The sequence below is a fragment of the Myxocyprinus asiaticus genome, chromosome 1, assembly GCF_019703515.2.
Source record: "Myxocyprinus asiaticus isolate MX2 ecotype Aquarium Trade chromosome 1, UBuf_Myxa_2, whole genome shotgun sequence".
Lineage (NCBI taxonomy): Eukaryota > Metazoa > Chordata > Actinopteri > Cypriniformes > Catostomidae > Myxocyprinus > Myxocyprinus asiaticus.
The window spans coordinates 54631755-54653172 of NC_059344.1; the positions used below are offsets into that span (position 1 = coordinate 54631755).

The 21418-nt window shown below is 36.4% G+C and overlaps 1 pseudogene; it reads right to left on the minus strand.

Moving 5' to 3' along the window:
- Window positions 1-11009: 11009 nt before the first annotated feature.
- Window positions 11010-21370, minus strand: LOC127440126 (carboxypeptidase Z-like; annotated as a pseudogene).
- Window positions 21371-21418: the final 48 nt, after the last annotated feature.

Consider the following 21418-nt stretch of genomic DNA (forward strand, 5'->3'; position numbering starts at 1 on the left):
CTGCACATGTGGTCAAAAAGTTTCAAAATAAAATGCCTTGTTCAACCATGAAAAATTGTGTTTCTTTGAGAGGCCTTCAAAAGCTGGATGAATGACATGCTTGGTTTAACAGATAATAAAAGTTATTTATTTAACAAGGGCTTAATTCAGGAACATCAAAATACAAAGAAAATGGGAAACTGATAAAGGTGAGTAATAATTATAAACGTCACTTTGAACATATGAAGTAAGATAACCTGCTGTTTGACACACAGAATCAGTTGTGCTTCTTTAGACTAATTAGCTTGTGCTCAGTTCTGTCATCTTTGTAATAAGCAGCAACAACAAGAAAACATGAGTGCAAAGCATCCCCAGGGGCCAGCCTCCACAGAAGCCTGAATTAAAGCACCACAAGAACCCTAGGAAGCATGTATATGTCTGGGCTTACAAATACTGCCACATTTAGATTTGACATGACCAAATATATGAAAGCTTAAAGCTACAGTATAAGCTCATATATCATACACTAGCTATGAGGATCTTCAACACAGTTATGGATAATATTAGCGACATCAGCAATCACTTCAGTGCACCCAAATAGCATTTTTTTATTTGTATTTATTATTCTTACAAATGCACACTAAAAGGTCATGTGCGGAGGATAAAATTAAATTTGCATCTGTATATGGTGCAGAAAAAATCATTGGCACTCTTGTTGGTGTTTATCGTTCTGTGTTTGCGCTTCATTTTAAGCATACAGAATTATCATGCCATGCTTCAAATGAGAAGTAATGATAAAAAATAAAAAAAACATCAACAACTGACCCTGTAAATCTCATAAGAAGAAGTCAACATGTCAAATTTATTTGATTAGCAGAAATGTTCAGATAAAATCATTGGCAAGTTCATATGTATAAATACATGCAAGCTTCTGAGAAAGTGTTTGACAATAATAGTCATTCATGACTAGTGAGCCGGGACACTAACCATCCGATATTGGTTATAACTATTTCCATGCATTAGACTTTTGTTTTTTGAGACACATTACCGTTGGCTCAAAGTGTCAGCCATGCAATGTCATTTTGTTTGTGTGAAAAATAATCACATTGAGCCCAAATACAGCATTTCTATTCTATTATTATATTGTAAGGTAATACAGTTATACCCATGAGAGAGACCATTATGTTACAATGATGACCAGGAGTCAAAGTTGTAGTTGCATACCCAGAAAGTGTTTTTAGTCCTCCGCTAGAGCAACATTACTGGAAAAACCCTTAATATTTCAGGGCATCCTTTAAACAGACACTCTGAGATCACAGCAAAAAACGTCACATACAATTTCACGTTGCATCTTCGTCTTCCCACTGGCCACCCCATAAGCTTAGTTAAGCAGGATGTCAGGTTCATTTCTTCCATGGTTTTTAATATCACAATTTCACTGCCACAGTCTTTCTCTCTCCCAGAGCCACAGTTTGTATCTCTCACATTTTCCCCCAAATTCTCAACAGCACTTGTATGTCATCTATTACAACACTGATGGCCTATAATTTCTCACTCTGTCTTTGATCTTGTTGCTATTTGATTATAAGACATCCTCATCAACTGGACATCTGTGTACCCAGCGATGCATCACAATCTTGCAGCATGACAGCTAAAGAAGCAGAGAGAGTAACACAGAAATGCTTCCAGGCCCCCGGGACCCAGCCCCTCCCCCACAGCTTCCTGGCTGATTTTTAAGTGTTTTATCTAAGGGACATACCAGTAAATGTGCATTAAGATCAGGGGCACTTTTTGATCGCATTTCATGTATTATTCTTGCATTAACCTCTCCAAGTCTAGACACTGCTGTTCAGAAACACAATACAGGTCAGGTTTTCAAGGACCTAAATCTAAATCTTACATGAATTACTGTATGTTCATATGTATGTCTGTTTGTGTTTCTGTGACAGCATAAGGGCATGTGCCCCTTTATGAGTCTATGGACAAGGAGAAAATATAGACATTATTTGAATTTGTTAAGCAGAAAAACAAAAGTTTTTCAGTGAAAAGGTTTTTAGAAAATAACTTAAAAGTAATAACTAATGTGATTACTTTTCCCATGAAATTATCAGTTAAGTTATCTGATTACAATTAATTCATAATTTTTAGTGGATTACTTTTGGGTAACATTCCCAACACTACTAATTGAACCGAATATACTGTATGCACAACAGAAAATGTGAAGTAGGATGGCCTAATGAGAGGAGACATTTGTGCATATTGTATGTACCACCCCAGTCTCCTCCATACAAAATAGATAACCATCAGAAGATAGACTGCACAGAGAAAGCCAAGCATTTTCAGAGGACTATTACCCTTGCACTTTTCAGTACACAGTATCATTTCTTTGGCTAGTCCCATGTTTAAACATATTAGGATATGGGTAGAATAATAATAATAATAATAAAAGTAAATCAATTGTAGCTGGTTCGTTCTAGGTTCATTTTTCTACTTTTTCCATGGGAAAAAATGACCATGTTCCAAAAGTGAATGATTAAAAAAACAATATTCAGTAATCTTTGATCTATTCATGCATGTCTTGGAGGAAAGCCAAGTGTCTGGCTGAGCTGCGCTTGTTAGGTTGGCACTCTTGATTCACCTAACAAATGTTGAACATGAATCAATTGCTTCAGTGCAGCTCAATCAAATGTACAAAATTAAAACTTACGTTTTTGAAAATATGTTCATAAAAGCAATCATACCAAATTATGAGTCACCACATACCTGTTTGAATTTGTATTTTAGGAATGGTAAATGAACAGAAGGAACAGAAAGAGGGTAGACAGTGAAGTGTGGACAGGGGCACTACTTTACTTCCACATCCATTTTAGGACCATGAATGGACATGAGAAAACAATAGTGCCAAGGCCTGTGTAGACTGTTCTAATGTAACTAATTCTTTGGTCATAGTAAATGTTTGGGGCCCTTTGCTTTGATCCTGCACTAAGGGGAAATGAAGTGTCTTAGACGGAAATAAAAACAAACCGAAAAGAGACATGTCCACAAACAAAGCTCAGCTAGTGGACCATGAGAGGTTTTTGCTGCCACATTAGTCTTGGGGTCAAGTTTTAGCTCCATTCCTATTCTTTATGTTGACCTGTGATCGTCACGGTTGTGGAGCAAAAATCAAATAAAGCAATACAAATGATGAAAAAAAATAAATAAATAAATAAAAAATCACATATTAAGTCCCCTTGACAGTCATTGTGAATAAGGTTCTCATGTTTTTAGTAGAAATTGACTTTGGCAAAACCAATTGTTGACTTTGGGATTAAAGGGTCTCTGTGCCTTTAAAAAAAAAAGAAAAAGGAATTACCTTAACTTAGTTAAACCTGCTTTGTTATAGATTAAGGTTTATTTATTTATTTATTTATTTATTTATTTACAACAATCTTTTGGTTTTGTATGGCCTCACGGTTGACTTGCTGCATTATCTTTGCTTCACATATTTTGCTCAGTTTTGCTCAGGGCCGTAACAGAGAGAGTGGCTTACTATCTCCTGATGAAGTGGTTGTCTGCACATGTACATTCCAGTAATTGCTGCCACTGGATAGGTGCACTGAATTGAAGATGACAGTAATTTGAAGTTTGAATGCAAATCCCTTAAAAAACACAATGTGTTTAAGAGCAATAAATTTGGGGGAACATTTTAATGACAATTATTTACATTTTTTTTTTTTTTTTTAATTCTCATAAAAACTACATTTGTGTATGGGACGTTTTGCCTGAAAATGAGCCTTTCAAAAGAAAGTTTCCCAAGTTTTATATTTTAAAAGAAAACACTAAAATTATCACCTGTACTGCTTAAAGTTTTCTTAATCTTAGAAGGCTGATTTTGGCAACCTTTGTCCCATTTTTCTTATAGATTCGCTTAAGACAGGGTTTTATACCATTATTATTTTATACCATTATTAAACCATTATTGAGGAATCAAAAGCTGTTTTTGGAATTATGTTAGTTTGACTAGGCACAGTTATCCATCCATAACAACACGAGTTTTTAGGGCAGGGTTCTGCTACGCTAAACTAATTGTTTTTTTGTTTTTTTGTTTTTTTTAAAAAAAGGATCTTATAAAACCCTGTCTTAAGGAAATCTATAAGAAAAATGGGACAAAGTTTGCCAAAATCAGCCTTCTAAGATTAAGAAAACTCTAAGCAGTACAGATGATAATTTGAATTTTTTCTTTTAGAATATAAACCTTGGGAAACTTTCTTTGGAAAGGCTCATTTTCAGGCAAAACGTCCCATACACAAATGTACTTTTATGAAAAAAAAAAAAAAAAGTAAACAATTGTCATTACATTTTCCCCCCAAAATTACTGCTCTTAAACGCATTGTGTTTTTTAAAGGATTTGCATTCAAACTTCAAATTACTGTAACTAGTGACACAGTGGATCAGATCAGGCACGTGCACACATAGACATCAAAGGGGGCTTGAGCACCAGCCCTTTTTCTTCCTCGAGAGAAGTGCCCTTTTTTCTGGGTTTTTTTTTTTTTTTTTTTTTTTTAATAAATTAATATATATATATATATATATTCCTGTTTGCGCACAGCTTCCCTGTCAAACAAATATATTTATTGAATAAAAAATCTAAATATCAGGTCAGGAGATGAGATTTTGTCGAGTTCCGATGCCCCTCCCTCCCTCCCTCCCTCCCTCCCTCCCTCCCTCTATCTCTCCATCTCTCTCTCTCTCTCTCTCCGCATCTCCGTGCAGCAGTGCAGCACACATCGGCACATCAGACACACAGACAGGCAGACAGGCAGGCAGCAGCCCCTCCCAGCTCCTATCCCAGTTGTGTTTTTCTTGGCTTGTGTGGAGGTGATATGAACAAAAGACTAAGCTACCAGTGCCTCGACTTTACAGCTAATTAGCCAAAAGCCAAAAGACAAATATAATTAACTTGTGTCTTGCTAACATGCATGACTCATGAGCTACTAGCTAATGTAATAAGTTAGCTAAAGTTTAGCTAAGGCAATATATCATGGCCATACAGGCAAATGTACTGTACTTAATGGAGACACTACAGGTGAATATAGTAATAACGTCATCACAATCGCCACATTGATATGCAAATTAGGCTTGAGCTAATTTGCATACATTTGACAAGGCACTGCAGGTGAATATGATAAACAAAATAACTAAAGCATATCACCACAGAACTTCCACAGTTAATGACTCACATCAAGAGTCTTTTCCCCTGAAATGTTATGTTAAAATATGCAGATTAGCTTGTTTTGGTTAATTTAGAAGAAATCTACAGATGCAAACAGACGGAGGGTAGTAGGCTTAAAACAAACACCATCTAAATGTGTATTTTGGAAGTTTTCTTTCCATTAGAGTAAAAGAAGACATTGAAGCAAAATAGACCAAAATGTCTAAATTGACCACTACATGAAAAAAGTGTCCTGCCTTAAACAGTAACTTCATAATTTTGATCGTAGGCTCCTCATATAATAACTATACATTCTATTAGTTTGTTGTATGCTGATAGAGGGAGGAAGGAGAGACAACAAGGGAATGGAAGGATTGGAAGTAACAGATTTTATTTCAAAGTTCAAGACCTTTTTTTTTTTTTTTGTAATAATTTCAGTTAAGTTGCTGTATATTTGTATTTTGTCAATCATTTTTTTGAGTGTTTTTTCATTATTTTTGCAGTGTTTTTTCCTGTAAAATTAACAAAATAGCAGCAACAGCCTTTTTCAGTTTAGTGTGACGATTTTTGTTGATTTTGAAGTGTTATGTATTCCAATAACACCAAAAGAATTAAAATGATTTATTGCCTTGTGCAAAATAAACAAATTATTAGTGAAACTATGTCCCTGCCTTGATGCAGTCATTTATTCAAAATATATACTTGAAAATAGTAGCATAGAATACATGCACATTGTGGCATATTTTCCTTTGCTGTTGCCTGCCCTTGTGTTAAACCTAGTGAATACTAAAGAAGACCATGGTCTCTGTGTGAACTGATTATTTTGTAGAAATCTGTTGAGTATGAAACAATTGTGTGAGTGTGAGGAAATTAAAATAAATTCCCTCACACTCACAAAGAGTTGTGTTAATATATATAACGTTTTGTTTAAAACAATTTTTTTTAAATAAATAATTATTTTTTTCCACTTGAGCCCCTGCCCCCCAAAATGTCTGTGCACATCCCTGGATCAGATCCTAAGTAAGGAATCAATCAAATGAAGCTGAGCTAACAATTGACTACCTGTGATCAGCCTGACACTAATTCAGCCCGGCAGCAGAGGGCAGTTCCATACAACTTTCTCAGCCTGTCTAAATAATTGGTGACCTGGTGGAGCCCCACCTAATGGATTAGCTAGGGAAATCTTCTCCCCCAGAATACATATTTATCTCATGATTTTCTTTCTAAAGTATGTGACCTTACAAGCTTGCTTCAGTCTATCTAGCCGTGACCAAAGAATAACACAATTCTTAGCTTTTATTTCCATATGGCAGCTGTTCCTTTTATCATGGATTTCTAGCTGACTTAGATACATGCACTTTGTAAGTACATAAAAGAACTTGTTGATTTAAAGGAACATTCCGGGTTCAATACAAGTTAAGCCCAGTGGACAGCATTTATGACATTATGTTGATTACCACCAAAAAATTTATTTTGACTATATAATTTAAAAAAGCAAAAAACAAGGTTACAGTGAGGCATTTAAATGGAAGTGAATGGGGCTATTTTTTTAAAATGTGTTTAAAGGCAGAAATGTTAAGTGTATAATTTTATAAAAGCACTTAGGCCTACATGAATTTTTCTTTAAAAAAATAAATAAATAAATAAAATAATAATATATATATATATATATATATGGCCAAAAGTTTGTGGACACCATATGTGCTTGATGAACATTTGATTTCAAAACCTTAGGCATCAATTTCCCCCTTTGCTGTAATAACAGCTTCCACTATACTGTATGTAGTAACATGGCTGCAGGGATTTGCTCTCATCAGTGAGGTCAGGAACTGATGTTGGTCGATGGGGCCTGACATACAGTTGCTGTTCCAGTAGACTCCAAAAGTGATCAGTGGGGTTCAGGTCTGAGCTTTGTGCAGGCCAGTCAATTTATTCCACACCAGACACAGTAAACCATTTCTTTATGGACCTCACTTTGTTCAAAGGGGCATTGTCATGCTGGAACAGAAAAGGGTTATCCCCGAACAGTTGCCACAAATTTGGAAGCACACAAAGCCCAAGCCATAAAGTAACATTAAGATTTTTCTTTACTGGATTTAATGGAGTAACCAAATTCATTAATTAGAAAGGGGTGTCCACAAACTTTTGGCCATATAGTGTGTGTGTGTATGTATATATATATATATATATATATATATATATATATATATATATATATATATATATATAGCTGTAAAGTTGTTTGTACAGTCGTTTTTATGGTTGTTTTATGGCATTGTGTTGTCATGGCAACGAAGTTGTAAAATTGGACATAACTTTACACAGGAAAGGTTAGTATGTGATTTTATTACACTAAAATCATCTTAACATACATATTGTGTCTATACTTTTGAAACAAAGAGAATTTTACATTTACAGATTGGTCCCATTCACTTCCATTGTAAGTGCCTCACTTTAACCCAGATTTTAAATTCTTTTTTTTTTTTTTTTTTTAAGAAAAGGAGGGACAAGTCGAAATGAATTTTTGTGGTAATCAACAATATGCCACAAATGCTGTCGATTCAGCTTAACTTTGTTTCAATGTACAGTCCAACAGAATACTGTGTGTAACCGCAAATTTATATTAACTTTATATTGCTTGCCATGCTAGGTCCATAAAATTATATTCATGGCAATCAGGATTTCCTCATTATACAAATATCAGCACTTACATCTGTATTGTGGATCATCTCTTGTGTCTCCTCGTGATGGCTGGTTTTGCTTTTCAAATCAGTTTGTCTCCACTGAGAGTACTAAATAACTGCAAAGCAAACAAATCATCTTTGCCACCTTGAACTTGCTTCTCTGCAACTTCCACAAGCTTCAAGTTGGTTTATGATTTATACAGCAGCGACCTCTGCCGTTAAGCAAACACATTATGCTACCAGTCATGTTCATGTTCAAGTACTTCAAAGTCAAACTTCGAAACCTCTATAAAACTGCAAATACAGACCAGAGATCTTAAATGCCGCATTTTTTTTTTTAAACGTCAGGTAAAAAAAAAAAAAAAGAAGTTTTAAAACGTTTAAAAGTGTGTCTCGATACACATGTGTTCTGTTATGTGTTACGCTGCCTCTAGAATGTTTAGCACAAAAACGCGTTCGGTCTGAACGGCCCCTTCTAGAGCGACACATTACCTATTTAATATTCATGAGTTAAGTACATATCTATGTACGGAAGCCCTGAACCGCATGGTGAAAAAAAAAAAAAAAAAAAAAAAAAACAATAATAATAATAATAAAAAATAACGGTGAAAATAAATAAATAAATAAATAAATAAAATAAAAAAAAATTAAAGATCACCCCGAAGTCGCAAATAACCCCTCCCAATTCACTCACGGCGTTTTCGCAATAACAGCCAGCCCAGTCCAGGTATGGCAGCTCCGGCAAAAAAAAAAATAGCAGTACCAAAACCCCCCCTAACAACAGGGATCATTATACTTTTATAGCTTCACATCCATACTGCTAATACAAAACAGGTGTGTGTAGCCTACTATTCTTCCCCCCGGCGGAGCCCTGGGAGCGATACTATAGGTGATTCTTCACCCCTCACCAATTTGTTTGGGATGAGCATTTTACATCGGTGTAACTATCTAGCTCATGTTTAGACAGACTAACAATATTTGGATATTAATTGACATTCTTCATCTGGAACTGTTCACTTCTGCAGTAGACAGTGTGTTTCAAAAGCACAGACCAAACTTGTTATATTAAAATATATTATCATAATTAAATTTCACCATGAAAGTCTGCACATGACATCCCCGTTCAGTCGCGAGGATTTAATTTATAAATGATCTTTTCGTTTAGAAATTAGATGACTTACAACAATATTAACATTACCAGATGTACCCCTAACACTTCAAAAGGACAGACATAATAATAATTTCCCCATGTTTCCCGTTTTCCTCAATACATTCCTTCTCTTCCACCATGTAACACTGAGCAAACGGCATAGATGGTTTAGAAAGACCAACAATTTCAAACAAAAAATAACTCAGCGAATGTCATATCAAACATATGTCACCTGATTTTATCTTGATTAAGGTTTGCAAATCCTTAAATAAATAATAAATGTATTATTCAGCTAGACAGCAACAGAGAAAGCATTAAAAGCATAAGATTACATGTTTACTGATAGTGGCACCTGGTGGCCAAGGTTGGTACCGCATGCATTTTTTTTGAAGAGAGAAAAAAAAATTTTTTTTGAAGAGAGAAAATTTTTTTTGGAAGAGAGCAAAAAACATTTTGAAGAGAGAAAAAAAAATTTGAAGAGAGAAAAAAATTTTGAAGAGAAAAAAAAATTGTTTTTGAAGAGAGAAAACATTTTTAAGACTTAGGCAGGAACTGAGACACTTTTTTTTTTCACCTTTATTTATTTTGCGGTTCAGGGCTTCCCTATATAAGAACGGAGTCCCTGCTCGAAAAGTGTTCTCTCTCTCTCTCTCTCTCTCTCTCTCTCTCTCTCTCTCTCTCTCTCTCTCTCTCTCTCTCTCTCTCTCTCTCTCTCATTTTCTCCCCAATTTGGAATGCCCAATTCCCAATGTGCTGTAAATCCTCGTGGTGGCGTAGTGAATCTCAGGCTGTGTCTCGAAGGATGCGTCCTCCGAAGGTCGAAATTGTCGGCCGCATACCTCATCGAGGCTGTCTCGTTTCAGAAAAGCGAGTAGGACACTTTGAATACGATCTTCTTTCACGGGAATTTAGAGGATGCATGAGGTGTATCCTTCGTGGGCACTCACAACCCACAATTCTTTGCGTCAGTGGAAATGTCTAAAAAAATAAGGCCAATTTGCCCGTAAATATGATGTTCAAACGCAAGGAATGTTAATTCCCAAGTTGAAGTACCTCAGTAGATGGGTGCAGAGTATATAATATGTATAATTATATTAATATGTAATTAAAATAAAGTGTTAGACTAAAAGTACACCTGTAAAATCTATTTTCTTTTCTCTTTACATCATTATGACTCTCCTAAAATGTACCTCATACATTCCCTTCCAGAGGGACTTTGTTCCCTTCTCACTCAAAGCGCTTGCGCTTGTTAAAGAGTGGCATGCTGTCATAGCAACCATGATACATTACGTTTCCGTTTGTCCAACAAAGGCCGTCTTGTTTAAATGAGGCTTGTTTAAACGAGGACGCTTGGTATACTGCAGCCTTCAAAGGACGCGTCCTACCTAGCATGCAGCCTTCCAAACGAGACACAGCCTCTGTCGCCTCAGCGTCTGAGACTGTCAATCTGCGCATCTTATCACGTGGCTTGTTGAGCACGTTACCGCGGAGACCCAGTGCGTGTGGAGACCCACACTATTCTCCAGGGCATCCATGCAACTCACCACGCGCCCCACCGAGTGCGAACCACAAGGAGGTTAACCAAACGTGACTCTACCCACCCTAGCAACCGGGCCAATTTGGTTGCTTAGGAGTCCTGGCTGGAGTCACTCAGCACACCCTGGATTCGAACTCGTGACTCCAGGAGTGGTAGTCAGCGTCTTTACTCACTTAGCTACTCAGGTCCCTTCAAAAAGTGTTTTTAAACTAATTAAATCCGTAAATTTGTATTTTAATTATTTAATTAGCTCACGCAGAGTTTGATGTTTTATTATATTTAATGTCAGGGACATTCATAGAGAAATAATAGAGTTTATGTTACTTAAAAATTCAGAACCTGAACAAATATAATCATGCATTAGGCCTGTAATTTTTCAGACCCTTAAATATGAGGACAGAACATTTTAATCAACTTTTAATGTTATAACATCTTTTTAAGCATTACAGGCAATATTTAGCAAATGTTTGACATTATTTGGATCTTTAATTAAATATATTAAAGCTTGATTTTACAAGAAGTACCGTGACCACCTGAGAGTTTTACTTTGACACAAACAATGGTTCAAAGTAGGGACTAATAACGTAATGCTTTTAATTTCGGTTTGTTCTGAACAAAAAAAAACTGCATTTTTCTGTTCCGGTTCACAGCCTCCTTTCCAAATGGTAACCAGTTAAAACTAAATAAAAGAACAGTTGATAAAAATATTTTTTAAATGACAGTACTCTGTACTAAGAGGTGGGTGAAAAACCAGTTGCAATGTTGCCAGATCTTGCAAGAGAAACAAGCAACCTGGTCTGGAAAAACAAGCCCAAAATGGGCCACTTCATGCCTCACCAAAATAAGCAATTAAGTTTTTCCTTGTGATGTGTGGTGGATTGGTGGATTTATCAGCACAGAAAGCATAACAAGCAAACAGTTATTTAACAGTTAAGTATAACTTTTAAATACAACAACTGAGAAATATACTTTTTCTCTGGATTAGCCGTTCCTCGAACCGTTTTAGTCCCTTGTTCAAAGTGTTGTTGTTTTCTTCTATTTATAATAAACTTGTGATTTTAAATACTGAATCTGACTTAACCTGTAGTCCTGAAATAAAGACATAGAGGCACCATGTGTTTAGATGGAGCTCTATTGACTTCAAAGTAACCAGGTTGGTGTATGGTAAACAGAGTGCGTAAAATACGACCACCACCATGGCTTTTTCTCTTTTTCCTCTTCTCCCTGCACAGGTTCCCTGATTTGATTTTGAGCTGATTCAAAGGGTCAAAGCGCTTATAGGCATCAACAGATGCGTCATTGTCCGGCTCTAGTGGAGCTCTTTTGAGCACAAAATCTATACGTCCGGCTCTCTGCATGTGAGCAGGGAGGTGGACCCTCTTTATGGCTCTGGAGTACCCTGGTGCAGAGGCTGTCAGAATGTGGATGCCAGGTGTCAGAAGTCTCCAGTAATCTCCATTCACAGCTGATCAGTAAAGGAGAAATGTAGTGAAATCATACATTCAGTGATGCTGCCTAATTCAAATATGCCATATTTACATTATAGTTTATTTACTTTAAAACAACAGCAGTGATGATGATAATAGGCTTTATAATATATTGAAAGTTTTTTTCCCCACAATAAATTACAATTATTTTGAAAATTAATGATAGTTATAATAGTAAGAATAATAAACTATTTCTATATTGAATTACCAGTTGATTTAGTGTGTTCCTACATGTAGAACCTGAAACAAAAAGCTTGACTGGCACACCTGTTTTGATGACATGCCTTATCCCCTTGATGGATACAGTAGTTCCTTTGATCCCATTCCCATCTTCATCTTCACAATACCTTTAATCCCCTGATGCACCTGTAAGACAAACTAACACTTTGTAGTGTATCATTTACACTTCAGTCTGGCTGTCACCGGCATAAATAGATTTATTTCTCGTTTGTTAATTTCCTTTTCACATTGAAGGGAAAATGAATAAACGGCACACAGAAGGCATGAAATGTTTATGCTTTGCAAAAGGCTCGAGGAACCAAGCGTCTCTCAATTAGCATGTGCTCTCTCTTTAATCCTAAAAAAGAATGAGCTCACCGCCTCCATAAAGCTCAAAAGAGCCCCTTTATTTTCTTGCCAGCCAGTGTAAAGGTCCTCCTCGGCTGGAAATGTATCACAGCCAAAATCTACTGTGATCTCAAAGCAGTTTGTGTGGAGATCGCTGAAATCTGTCATTCCTGCCCAAGAAACAAAAAGGATATCATGAACATTCAAAAGTATTTTCAAAGTTCTCACCAACATAATTCAGATGGTGAACCAATAACTATGGTCATGAAAAAATCTTTCTGTTGATATAAATTGACTGGACACCATACTTTAAGTATTTAAAGGGTTGCTCACCCCAAAATGAAATTTCTTTCATGTACTCACCCTCCTGTTGTTCCAAACCTGTATGACTTTCTTTCTTCTGTGTAATTGGAAACAAAATGTTAGGTAGAGTGTTCAGCCTCAGTCACCTTTCACTTTCATTGTACAAAACAAAGATGCAATGAAAGCGAATGGTGACTAAGGCTAACATTCTGCCTAACATTTTGTTTTATGTTCCACTGAGAAAAAGAAAGTAATGTTTGTCTGGAACAACATGACGGTGAGTAAATGAAATAAATTTCATTTTTGGGTGAACTATCCCTTTAATACAAATGGCAGTTTTAAACTCATCTAAACTTACCTCCTGTAATGCTATACCATTCAGCCCCATTCACTATGCCACCTTTATCTTCAAACATTCCTCCACACCTGCCCACGTCTTTGTTTGACATGATGGCATGAGCATCTGCATACATGTTCTGGCAAACTTCTTAAACACCTGCAAGTGAAATTATACATTAAAACAAGTGTCGTTTTGTGTTTTGGATGGCAAGACATTAGGAGTGTTGGAGCCAAGGATAGAAATATAGACACTGTGTACAGTATATTGGCAGGGTATACATGCCATATGTACGATGAATTTATGCCAGTTCTTTAGCTCTTTAGCAAATATTATATAAGATGCTTTTTTATAGTGCACAATAAAGATTAAGCATAGAGATTAATATACTGTATTGTTCAGTGTTATTAAGTCATACCTGCACAGTTGAGATGATATGATTACAATTTAAAATCACTGACCTGCTCATCTGGAGTAGGAGAGAACAAGGTCTTTTCTAGTGGGTGTTTTGAAAGGTCATATGGGTAGGAGACCACCAGATCTCCATCATGAAGATTAGCTGATATGAAAAAATAGAATTTTTTCACACAGCATATGTTTCTGGAGCAACCTGTGCAAACCACAAATGACCATGCATATTCTTGTTGGCTAAGTTTACTTGTTACTGTCATAATTTAGCAAAATTACAATAATATCAATGTGAACTTCTACCTTACCAAACCAGTAAGAGTTGGGGATGGGGATTTGGTCAGTATGGTGTCGTTTGTTTCTGTGTTGGTTGTAGACAATGGAGGTGAGGTCTGGAAAGTTCCTGTTGAGGTCTGTATTGTGTGTATTGGTTTCATCCGATGAAATCCACTCTGGGTCTGGCACCCTGCGTAGTCTACATTTGAAGTGAAAGGGTTGTTAAATATATACTGTGTATATACCAAGCTTAATTTAAATTGTAATAGAAGACAAGGAAAGGCAGGGAATTTAAGTTAAAGGAATATTCCGGGTTCAGTACAAGTTAAGCTCAATCGACAGCATTTGTTGCATAATGTTGATTACCACGAAAAATATGTTTTAATTTTTCAAAAAAGCAAACATCTGTGTTACAGTGAGGCACTTACAGTGGAAGTGAATGGGGCCAATTTTTGGAGGGTTTAAAGGCAGAAATGTGAAGCTTATAATTTTATAAAAGCACACATTAATTCTTCTGTTAAAACGCATGCATTATTTTGGCTGTAAAGTTGTTTAAATCATCATTTTTATAGTCGTTTTAGGGTTTCAGGGTTTGTTGAAATTACATCAGCAATGGAGTTGAGAAATTGGCTATAACTTTACACAGAAAAGGTTAGTAAGCGATTTTATCACACTAAAATAATGTTAACACGCATATTGTTTGCGTCATGTGGCTATACTTTTGAAACCGTGAATATTTTAATATTTATGGATTGGCCCCATTCACTTCCATTGTAAATGCCTAACTGGAACCTCGATTTTTGCTTTTTTTTAAAGAAAAGGAGGGGCAAGTCAAAATAAATTTTTGTGGTAATCAATTTTATCCCACAAATGCTTTTGATTGAGCTTAACTTGTACTGAAACCAGAATTGTCAGGACTCCAGGATGATCAGCCTGGTTCTGTCTCTGTTTGTCTTCGTGATTCCCCTGCCTCATGTGTTTTTTTGTTGTTGTTTTTTTGCTCGACTGTGCCATGTGCTGACTGTGATCGTGGGGATTTCTCGCAGGGGCAATCTCTGATTGCTTGTCAGCACAATGAGCCTGTTCTATGCCAGATCGTTGTTTGCCCTTGTGCCTTCAGCATCCAGCCAGTTTACCAGTTTTTTACCTGTTGGATTGTCTTGCCTGATTTCCTGCTGGTTCCTGAACTCGTGGCCCATTTAACTAGCCTCTCTGCCTGCCCCTGCCTGATTCTGTCTGCCTGTTCTCCCACCTTCCCGGTATTTGATCTCAGCCTGTCTCTGTCCTTGAGTTAGCCTGCGCTGTGCCTGGTTCTGGTTGCCTTGCCCTCATCGCCCCCTTGGTTTGGATCCCAGCCTCTCCCTGACTTTGTCTAGCCCTCTCCCCAGACTGGTCCTGTCTGCCCTATTCGCTGTCTGCCCAGTCCTCTGGTTCTACCAGCTCCATCCGGCTGTGGCCCCAGCCTGTTCCAACCACGAAACCTGCCTGCCCCTCTGTGGCTCTGCATGCCCGCTTCACCTGCCTGCCTGTGCTGATCTCGCCTGACTGTTTTGTTCTCACCCTCGGGGCTGTTTTGAATTTTCCAGATTTGTTTTTGAATAAAACTTCTCTGTTGTGGATTAACCTGCATTTGGGTTCTCCCTCCTTCTCCTGCCTTGACAGGAATATTTCTTTAAGTTAAATTTAATTACATTTATAGCACATTTCATGCACAGTGGTAATTCAAAGTATTTTACATATGCATGAAAAAGAGAAAGAAAAAGAAAAACACACAATTTTAAAATGATCAGAATCAGAAAGAGCTTTATTGCCAAGTATGCTTACACATACAAGGAATTTGTCTTGGTGACAGAAGCTTCCAGTGCACAATACAACAAGACAGAGATAATAAAAAATAGAATAAAAGTAAAAAGTGAATAGGAAATATAAGTATATATAGAAATACACAATAAGACTATATATATATATATATATATATGTGTGTGTGTGTGTGTGTGTGTGTGTGTGTGTGTGTGTGTGTGTGTGTGTGTCTTTCCTCACTTTGGCAGGGGGCAACCAATAATCTGCTCAGCAGTCCGAACTGTCCTTTGTAGTCTTCTGATGTCCGATTTCATAGCTGAACCAAACCAGACAGTTATTGAAGTGCAGAGGACAGACTCAATGACTGCTGAGTAGAACTGTATCAGCAGCGCCTGTGGTAGGTTGAATTTCCTCAGCTGGCGAAGGAAGTACAACCTCTGCTGGGCCTTTTTCACAATGGAGTCAATGTGGGTCTCCCACTTCAGGTCCTGTGAGATGGTAGTGCACAGGAACCTGAATGACTCCACTGCTGCCACAGTGCTGTTTAGAATGGTGAGTAGGGTCAGTGTTGGGGTGTTCCTCCTAAAGTCCACAAACATCTCCGCTGTTTTGAGTGTGTTCAACTCCAGGTTGTTTTGACTGCACCAGACAGCCAGCTGTTCAACCTCCGTTCTGATTTAAGAATATAAAAAAATGAATAAGGACAAAAAAAGAAACAGAAATTAAATTGAAAAATAAATAAAAGATTAATTTCAAAATTGATTAAAATGAATAAAAAGCTAATAAAAATAATATATAAAAATATGTTAAAAAGAGAAATAACATAATGGAAGTACATCACAATGCTTAGTCAGTGAATGCACAAGTAAATAAACTTAAATGTCTGGAAAAGCAAAATGCTTTGGATAATCTAAACTTAATCCGTCTTCAGAATGAGAATAATGTCAAGATTTCCCACATCCCAGCTGTCTTAACCTCATCATAATCAGAGTCACTTCCACCCTGCACCTCAGCAGAGGCCAGCTTGTTCCCATCAGAGTTCATGGATGGAAGGATGTGAATGCGAGTGGTGTTGATAAGAGTCTTGATCCGACTGTTACCAAACAGGCACACCGAGCACAAGTACTGGGCAAGATAGATCATCAGTTCTCTGCCCATGGCCTCATTTCCATGCATGTTTCCAATGTATCTGACCTCTGGTTCCACTGCCCGAAACAAACACAGTAGAGGGGAAAGTAACTGGACTGCGTGCAGTAGTCCAAATTTTATGACACTGAGAGAACCATTTTCAGAAAGTGAACATGTTTCTTGAAATGAAATGGCAGAAAAATCCATGTCACCATTTGTCAGTAAACTTTTGGATAGTTTATAGAACTTTTTCTCTTTAAGAAAGAGAGTTAATGTTTAAGGAAAGTGGTTTAACCTTTACAGTAACTGCAATTACTTGTTGCCTGAAACTGTATAAACGGTGTGCTTATCTCATGTTCAGCTTCAGTGCTATGAATTAGACTGTGGAAGAATTCCCAGGAATTTACTAACCAAAAAGGAAAGTTCTGTCATCACGTTCTCACTCTCATGACATTCTTTCTTCCATGGAACACAAAAGGCAAAATGTTAGCCTCAGTTACCACCCACATCTCATTTTTTGTTCCATAAAAGATAGTCCTTAAAACAACTTGAGCATGAATAAATAATGACAAAATAGTAATTTTCCCAAAGGGTTTTTTATTTGTTTTTTTTTGGGGGGGATAATTCTGTAATTGAATTTACTCACATAGCTCATGTTCTCAAGGGTTGCTTGAAAACTCAATTACAAGCAGATCTTTTCCTTCAACACTTTTGCCAATGCTGTATGTTTTGGAGATGTGGGCACAGCGAACTGCTGTTTCCTTCAGAATATTAAACATCTGGGTGTTGGAGTGATAGGTGAATTATATAGCTGTCAAAGGCTCCTCTGGTGACACACTAGCCATGGTCATCTCCTGCTTCTCTGTAGATGAGAAATGTCTAAATGTGAGAGATTGTAGCAAAAAATAAAATAAAATACAAAAATACACCTTTTAAACAGGAAAAGAGTTTGACATTATATCTAAAATGCTATTAAAATTGGAAGCCAAATATATGACTATAACCAAATCAGAACTAACAACAAAGTACTCACATCAAAAGGCTGCAATATATCCTCTATGGAAATAACTCTAAAGTAAATACAATAAAGCCTCTAAATTGTTAGACCTCTCCTAGACAAAGACAACTAATTATGCTTATTGTGATCACACTAAACTAAAGGCTGCAGAATATCTGCAATCCCAAAGTAAACATTTTCTATAATTCTAAGAAATTTCAGGCTGCCTAATCACCTGTGTCTGAGGCTAGAAAAATGTTTGCTGTAGCCTCAGTTGCCACAGACCAATTACCAAAAGATCAAAGATGAAGAATAAATCTTTATTGGTTCAAACTGTCTAAAAAACATTATGGTTTGGGAATAATTAAAATAAGACAACAGGCTGTGTGAGTGTTTTGGTTTGCTTTGGGAATCAGTGGCATACAATAAAGTCTGCTGTCCAAGGAAAAGACTGTATGAGCCGAAAATTAAACAAGCCTTTGAACAAAGGCTTAAAATAAATTATTGTACCACTTAGTTAGAATTTATGATTGCATTCACACACATCATCACCCACAACACCATTGTGATACATTTCTTTAATAATACTTCTCAGATGTAAATTTATGGGTGTTTCTTCAACTTTTGACACTTTTGGCACTATGGAAATCTAAAAAATAAAGTCTTGTTAAATTTTTTTTTTACACTCTTAAAATGTGTCTGCTAACAACGTCCAACAGTGTATGTACATGCATAACAGGATATTTATGTCATTTTTGGAAAAAATAATTTAAATTCATATATATATATAAAAAATATAATCATGAAGATTCCCACCACATTTCCACCAGATCTTAAATTCTGTATTGTGTTTAATAGAATTCTGTGGTAGTAATGATGGTGATGGAAATGACATTTTTTATGTTTTTAAAATAATATAGTCAACTCCTAAGGCTAATTTCATAGCTAACATATATATATATATATATATATATATATATATATATATATATACCGGAATACACACAATTAAAGAGATAGTCCAACTCTGAAGGTCCAAATATCACATAAAGGCAGCATAAAAGTAATCCATATGACTCCAGTGGTTTAATCAATGTCTTCTGATGAGATCCATTTGATTTTGGGTAAAAACAGACCAAAAAATAACTCCTTTTCCACTATACATTTTGACAGCACTCTCCTTGGCGATCGTGATTTCAAGTATAATCGAGCTTGAAATCATGATCATGACTAGATACTTTATAATTTGGTCTGTTCTCACCCAAACCATCTGAAAAGTTTCCAATTCACTTTTAATGAGACCTTCATATAACAAAAAGAGAAAAAGTTGAAATCTGTTCGTTTAGGCTAAATAAAAATCAACCCTTGGGACATGAAAGCGCCCAAAGTTGAAGCAAAAACCTTAGGTGAATGCTGCTACTAGTGTAAGAAACACTGCACATTTACCTCTCAGGCCTTCCAAGAGGTCATAACAGCCCTCTTCTTCACTGAAAAAGAACTGATCACAGTCTAAGAATTACGGCCAGGCCATGTCAATGCCCTCAAATGCATGTGCACAGTTTTTCTGCACTAACTCACAGGAGCTGTGGCAGGGTTTTATGTTCGTTCCCTTCTCACAGCGTGGGGCTAGCACTGAGCAGCCCAGCATGTGGATGTCTGGGCTGCACTCTCCATTCAGTAATGAATGGATCACACTCCAGAGCAGGTACTCAGTGCTCAGCTCAGCTTCGTCATGTGTCTTGTGCCCAAGGATGTTAGGGAATATAGTCTTGGAGAAGAACATGGTTTCACAGTATCTAAGCACGATCTCTGTGATAAAAGTTTCTCAGGTACGGTTTACTTGAGTGTGCTTTGTTTTGTCATCTATTAAATTATAAAGGAAAACTTTTGTACACCAAAGTAAAAAAAAAAGAAAGAAAGAAAGAAAGAAAAAGTTGAAAACAATTGCACGCAGGCAGAAAACTTCAAGAAGAAACGATGTGATGGCGGAAGATGTTGAGCCTCATTCCTGGCGCTGAAACATAGGTTTTTAACTACCCTCGGTGTAACCTACTGGAGATTGTAAATGGCACTTTATCTCCAATGTCCACTCCAGTGCTTAAGATGTCCCAGGGGGTGTCTGAAGACAATCATCAAAACCTTCAAATCACTGTTCACTTGTTTGAGGATTCAGCAGAGAGCCCACTGACTTTTGAACTAAAGTTATTTTCTTGATACTTCTTAAAGGAATGTTCGGGGTTCAAAACAAGTTAAGGTCAATTGACAGCATTTGTGGCATTATGTTGATCACCACAAAAATTATTTTGTCCCTCTTTTAATAAAATAAAAAAATGAGGCAAAAAACACAGTAAGGTACAATGGAAGTGAATGGGGCCAGTCCATAAACATAAAAATGCTTACTGTTTGAAAAGTATAGCCACAAGACGTAAACATTATACAGTCGACAACATTTGTGACATAATGTTGATAACCACAAAAAATTAACATTTTTCCCACTTTAAATAAAACAAAAAAGAAGTAAAAATCGTGGTTACGATAAGGTACAATGGAAGTGAATGGGGCCAGTCCATAAACTGTAACAAGTGTTGCAAATGTATACAGTAATGTGATAAATACAAATAAAAAAGACTTAAAAGGAATAGTTTTCCCAAAAATTACAATTCTGTGATCATTTTTTCACCTTCATGTTGTTTCAAACTTGTTTGACATTCTTTCTTCCATGGAACACAAAAGGAGATGTTGGGCAGTATGCTAGTCTCAGTCACCATTCACTATCAATGCATCTTTTTTTTTTTTACATCTTCTTTTGTGTTCCGTGGAAGAAAGAGTGTTCCATGGAAGAAAGTCAGATGGGTTTGGAATAACATGAAGGTGAGAATATGAAGATAAAATTTCATTTTGGGGCAAACTATACTTTTAAATGACTTTTTACATATGACAGTGGGTTGTTCATAAATCATATGGCTCAATCGTGTGATTAGTTATCACTGTTTTGACTTATTTTCTGAGCTGCACACTATACAATTCAAAATAATGCATGTTAAAGTGTGCCTTACCATTTGTGTAATGTGATTGTGGGCTAAGGTGATGTGTTCAGCCTGTGATATAGGCCTTAATGAAAATAATAATGATATTTTATGTGTATAAACAATGAATCAACAAATAACTTAAGGCTGGCTGTGCATTTAAGGTATTCTAAATAGAATACTCCATTGCAGTATTCATTTTTTTTCTCTCTCAGATCAAGATATTAATATTTCATAGTGCCATCGATCATTTGGGTATTCATCTGAGATGCTAGCCTGCAGGAAGATTCCATTTAATTTTTCAGCATGAAAAACTCATCTTAATAGAAAAATTAAGTATTGAGTTTTTTTTTTCTTCTGCTCCCTCTTTCTATTTGATGATAATGTCGCCTATTTCATTCTTAATACAATAATGAGAGTGTGGAAGAGGTCATCTACTACCCACTTTCCAAATGATTAAAGAACTGGAATTTATCTGATTTAAACAATGGAGTCATATTGATTACTTTCATGTTGCCTTTATGTCGTTTTTGGAGCTACAAAGG